This window comes from Anser anser (genome assembly GCF_964211835.1).
Source record: "Anser anser genome assembly, chromosome: 4".
NCBI classification, from domain to species: Eukaryota; Metazoa; Chordata; class Aves; order Anseriformes; family Anatidae; genus Anser; species Anser anser.
Genome location: NC_139724.1, coordinates 43,852,386 through 43,858,479, shown reverse-complemented (window position 1 = coordinate 43,858,479; position 6,094 = coordinate 43,852,386).

The window sequence follows — 6,094 nt, the reverse complement described above, 5'->3', positions numbered from 1 at the left end:
TTCCATGGTGCAATTTGCATGTCTAGGACATGCAGTCCTGGCCATGGAAGTCTGGCCAGCTTCTTCCTTCTGCCAGCCCCACCAAGCGCATGACCACCATCCCGAGTGCACCAGCAACACTGGACTGCAGCTTAAAAGTACAGGACCATTACTTAAAAACATTTTGGTCCCACGCTTCAGCTACAAACACCTCTACATTCCTACAAGGCACAGCTCCAGAACCGGACAGCATTTCTTGTGCTGTGCTATGGGTATTTTTTTTCTGCCTTTATACTCACGCTTTTAATTTTAAGAACATCAATTTTTTGAGAGCGTGCATTCTTTATTACTGACATCTGATGAGTTTGACTAATAGCTGAAGAGACAGAAAACTAATATTCAAACGTTCATGTTGCTAATGGGGAATAAAAATACAATAACTCTGATGGTTTCACTCTTGGGACCGTCTTGTCCCCATGCAAAAAGATTCTCTAGCTTTCAAGGAAAAATATTACACTACCCTGGATCCTTGTAGGAAACTACAAGGATCCAGGGTAGTGTAATATTTTTCCTTGCTTGTTCAAAACAGGTTTTTGGCATATGTGAGGAATTTCTTTTGTCTCAAGAAATCTCTACTTGCTGTATCGTATAACGTTAATATGAATTGCTGCATATTTATTTCGTACCATACAAGATATTTTTATCATATAGATCTCTGGTATAAACCTGCTTAGGGATTAAAATCTTTTACTAGGTGGCTGATTGCTCAGTAGTCTTACCCTTAAAGAATAAATATTAAATACTTGAAAATAATATTATTTTTCCTTCTCTGCTAGTCTGATTTAGTTAATATTGATCAATGCATAAAATATAGACAAAGGCACTGCCTTGGGGTTTGGAAATCCTCAAACCACAAATTGCTGCAGAGCAGTCAGGACAAAAATCATTTCAAGTTTACCCTGTTCTCACACTCTTCTCTTCCCACCTGGTATTGATCATTGCTAAAGACAGATTGCTGGCCTGGATGGATCTCTGATTTGTCCTGAAATGGCCCTTCTAAAATTCATCATCGCGTCTTGGCAAAGGGGAAGACTTACCCTTGATATAAACAGGCTTCGTGTAAACGAGCTGGCAGTGTGAGCCAAAAAGCGCTGTAACATCAGTGCAGGCACAAGTCTTGCCACCTTTCCTGCAAGTGAAGGGAGCTGCGTGTGCCGTTGAAGTCCTGCTGAGGAAATCAGCGCAACCACTCAAGGAAGGAATTTCTATTATTAAGAATGCTCCTGGATGATTTTGTTCATTAATTTCACACATTAAAAAAGTAATTAGCGGAATCATTTAAAAAACAACTTCATCCAGTCTCTTTTTGGGAAATCTCAGCAGAAGACTGAATTTCCAGGTAGGTTGTTATCAGGGCAAGCATCTCAACAGAGCCAGTGCAAAGGCATTTCTGCCTTGTCCCTTGTCTGCAACGAACACCTTCTGTAGACAGACGAAGACTCTTGCTCTTAATTACTCGCCCACTAATAACCTTGAAGTTTGTTCTAGTAAGAAAGCGTTTTGGAAGTGGCAATTAATGAACTGCGTTTTGACGACTTCTGAAATGCCATGAACCTTTCTTTCCCCTGTTTTTCTTCCCATGCAACCAAGGCTTGTACTTCAATACTTCTTGTGCTTTCTGCTCCCCTCTTTTCAGATAAGTGCAACTGGAAAGACACGTAGACAGCTTGGTACTATCAAGCTTATGAAAAAAAATCTATTCATTGGGCATTGTGTGCATAAAAGACCTTGTTTCTCAATACCATGAATACCTTTAAATGAAGGCCCTTAAATCACCCATTAGTTTGTCAAGAGACTGACAGCTAACCAAGGCTAAGGGAGACATTAAAAGTTACCAGAGATAGAAACAATCATGTTGCTTTATTTTCAATTTGATTCAGAATATTACATCAGAAAAAAAAAAAAAAGAAAAACAAAAAGGAAGAAAAAAACAGGTACCAGACACAAAGGCCGGGACGCACGCTGACTATTGCTTCCCACAACATTTGAGAAAACTCTGGGGTCTTCCCACAGCTGCCAGTCAGGTTCCTGGCTGAGTCTGATGTCTAAGAGGGACTTTTGGAAGATCTGATTGCAGTAGCACAATGACTACATGTGCTGCGCCCTGTCCAACCTCATAAAAGTCTGCTGTCTGAGAGGCCTCCGAATCTGAGCTGACTCAGCCCTGACCTCGCTCAAACGGCCGGCCAAAGAGCTTGAGCTGGCTGCACCCAGCCGTGTGGATAGCCTCCAGTGGGTGATACTGCAAATGCACAGAAAGCAACTAAAAAAAGCAGGAGATGAGTTAGCGCCAGACAGCAGTTTATTCAAGGCGACACAGTTCCTACTGCTGAGAGAGACCCAGGGGCTTTTCCTGACTTTGTCTGTGTCCTGTTTGGTGGCTGAGAGGGCAAAGATTTCTTTATCTCAATACTGCTCTTGTCTTTTCTGCAAAGCATTTTGAGATTTACTGGTGAGAGGTAATACCTTATAGAAGCACAATACAGAAAAGCACCAATGCAATTATGACATTATTCTTATTAAAGCAATCTCAGGCACTGTGGCATAGCATTTTGTCCAGATATACTGCTGAATAGGACTGGACCGTTCTCTACTTGGGGAAAATAAAGCAGCAAATCAAATGGCCAGTGTAATGAAAGAAGACAGAATAAATCATAATAAAGGTCCACTCTGTCTTTATCATCTATGAAAAAAGCTTTGAATTTTAAATAGTCTTCCTATGAGGTTGCTTAATGTTTGCCAGGACGTAGCAAGCACACAACAGCTGTGCTCACGGCCTTGACTCAATAATGGGAAGAAAAAAACCTTTATTGCTTACCTGAAAAATATTTATTTTTCAATTCTCTTCCCCTCCAGGAGATGCAGGCTAAAAACAACACACATCAAAATAGATAGGAAAACAAGCAAACAAAACCAACAGCTTATTCTCTTTTGTCCCCAAAACTCTCCCCTCTGGAATCTTGCTATTTTCAGAGGGTCAGCTTCATCAAGAAACCTGTAATGTCATTGGGAACTGAGGTAGTTTGTTTTTTTCTTAAATAAATGCACCAAGCACCTTCCAAAGGACTTTCCAAAAACCTCCTGCCCACTTTGGCAGTTCCAGATAAAATAGTCTGCCTTCTCTGTATCAGTCTGGCAGTATACATTATCATCAGCCTTCTGGCAATTAAAAAATGGAGAGCTTTTAACAATACGGCCCGTGTTACAACCCTCACCAGCTAATTTTACACCACTTCTCTGTGATACATACTTTCTTCTCGTTTGCTAGCTTTGCATGTGGAAGAATACATTGGCTGATATACAGGTGCTGTTCCTCAGCAGAAGGAGTCTACAATCTGCCCAAGGTCTACAAATAACAAAACTTAGTTAGAAATACAACTTTATCTTTAAATCCAATCATAATCTTAAATCTAATCATAATTCAACTGCCAGGCTTTGACTGGAGAAGCTGCAATAGGTGCCCAGGAGAGCAAATGTCACTTTGTTCCCAAAGCAACTTGTGAATCAAAAATTTCCAAAACCCCAAAGTTTCCTTAAATGCATTACCTTATTTAGCTGAAACTGCAGAGTTGTGGTTTTCCGACTTTTTGATTTGCAAATGCCTAAGGCGGGCCCCTTTATAAGTTCAGGTCTTCTTTTTTTCCTTTTGCTTACCATTTTATGGAGCACTAAAATTCATTCATGAATCATGAGGGTTTTGCAGACCAGTTTGAAAACTGCTGTTGATGGGGGAGCAGCTTGCCCACACTATGTGAGTCACCTTAACCCTGAACTACCATCATTTTAAAAAATGCAGGGATGATAAACAGACTGAAGCAACGGTTTCCTCGCCTAGTTGGCATAGGCCCACAGCAAGGAAAGCTGAAGAACCCCTGCAGCAGACTGTCGTGCCGTAAGACCAATTCTGAACATGGCTGTAGACCTGGAAGCTGAGGATTTTAGTCCCCATGAACAGGCTAGTCAACCAAGTTGCATGCTGCTTCTTGACATAACCATTTTCTTTAAAAAATTCTCCACGACAAAGCCATTTCCACTCCCTCCCTGAAAGACCAGAAGGTTTTCTGAATGGTCCTTTAGCAAAGCTGTAGTGACTCTTACTGGAGATGCACATCTACCTGATACATCAACTTCTCCTTTACCTTGCCTCTGGCTACAGATCCAGCACCCCTCTGCCAGTGGGATTTTAGGGATTTGGACATAAAACCTGCAACTGCATTGCAACTGAAAGAAACTGTTAAACCAGAGATAACTTGATGAAAACTTCCAGATTTTAAGAAGTAGCAATTACTTTTCCTTTAGAAAAAGATCTGATTATTTCTATCTGGCATAGCCATTTCCTGCATCATCCCCATCCTTGCCACCTCCCAACTTTTCAAGGGTACACATGTGAAATGGCTGAAAGCTCTGTAGCTTTGGCAGTCCCCTATGCAAGCGCTGGACAAGCCCCAAAAGGCAGATACAGATCAGACTGGGGAGCTAAAAATGACCCGGTGAGGCACAGAGAAGAAATAAAGGTTCCAAACCAAAACACAAAATCCTTTACTGTGTTCTTAATCCGTCAGAAAGGGTTACAGACCACAAACTAAAATCCCGGAGAGACAACATTATATCCAGGAGTCTGTTAGAAGTTGTTTTTCTCTAGCTTAAAATTCACCTGTAATTGTAGTTCTGTGACTTGGATGGCCTAATACAAACTTAATATTTTGTAAGTATTAAAGTGAGAATGGTAGGTCTTCCTGGGACACTAGTAAATTAAATTTTCATCATAAAGGTCAACTTGTTTACATTAACTGCATATAACTTTGGAGACTTGTTTAACAAAATGATTTGCCAAGTAGATTTCTCAGTCCCATGCCCTATTACTGTGACTCTTTGTAGCATACAATAGCTAGGATTTAGATCAATGCCAAATTCTCATTGCTGTCTCTCAAAGGGCCCCCGACTGCAAAGCTTTGCACTTGTTCACTGTGCCAACTAGTCCCAGCTTTCATTTGGAAAATACATGTAATGCACAAGCCAAACTGTTACAAAGATCTCACAGAAGATTTGAAGAACTATTTGTCCCGATTGTTTATATTCCATAAAATTACAATTAAAAGGGATTTGGAATTTAAAACAGGTGTTGAATAATTATATTTAGATATTATTAGAGATTATCTGAAGAAAATCTCTCTGGAACATAATAGAAAATATTCATTCAGTAAAAATAAGTCTCTGTGAAAAAATGCCACTGAACAAATGCATCTCATACTTTGCTATTTCAGACATAAAGAACTTAACAGAAGAGTGTCAACAGTTACTGTGGGAAACCACAGAAATACTACACACAAAACAAGTGAATAGGTACCAACAGTTCTGCTTGTCACTCTCCTAATCTTACAAACCAGCCTACCCCCGAGCACCAGCAGCTGCAATCAGTGTGAAGCAGCGTACATGGAAGGCAAGCTGAAGCATCACTGGCAGAAGGCACAGCCAAACTCTCCCTCCACACTCAAAAAACCCTGCAGAAAAATCACCATCAGTATACAACCTGAAGACAAGATCACTGGGGCAAATGAAATCATTGCAGTGACTGGAAAACTTCTCCCTCCTCTTACTATTTCTATTACTTTTTAGTAACAAGCTCAAAGAAAATGAGTAGGCACTGCCAGGAAGCAAGCTTTTGCTTAAACCAAAAATACTACAGAAAAACACCGAGCAAAGAGAGGATTAACGAATACCATGCAAAGTAGTAACGAATTAAGAGCAACTGAAATATTTAATTTTTATGCCCTCTTGCTATAGCCAGTATAAATTGTCATATTAACCCAAGTAACGTGCACTGAATTTCCTGCTGCAAATGCTCAGGGTTGACTCACTTTTAATGTGGAAAAAAGGAAGGTCATCTGAGTGATAAGCAGGGGTGTAGGAATTAACATTAAGGTCCGAGTTTTGCTCGCCCAGACCGCCTGATGCATATGTTGTGTTCCATGACGTACGATACAAATGTTAATCATGTTTAATAAGCTTTTCCTGAGATGTCCCGGGAAACGAGGTAGAAAAATTAAAACAGATG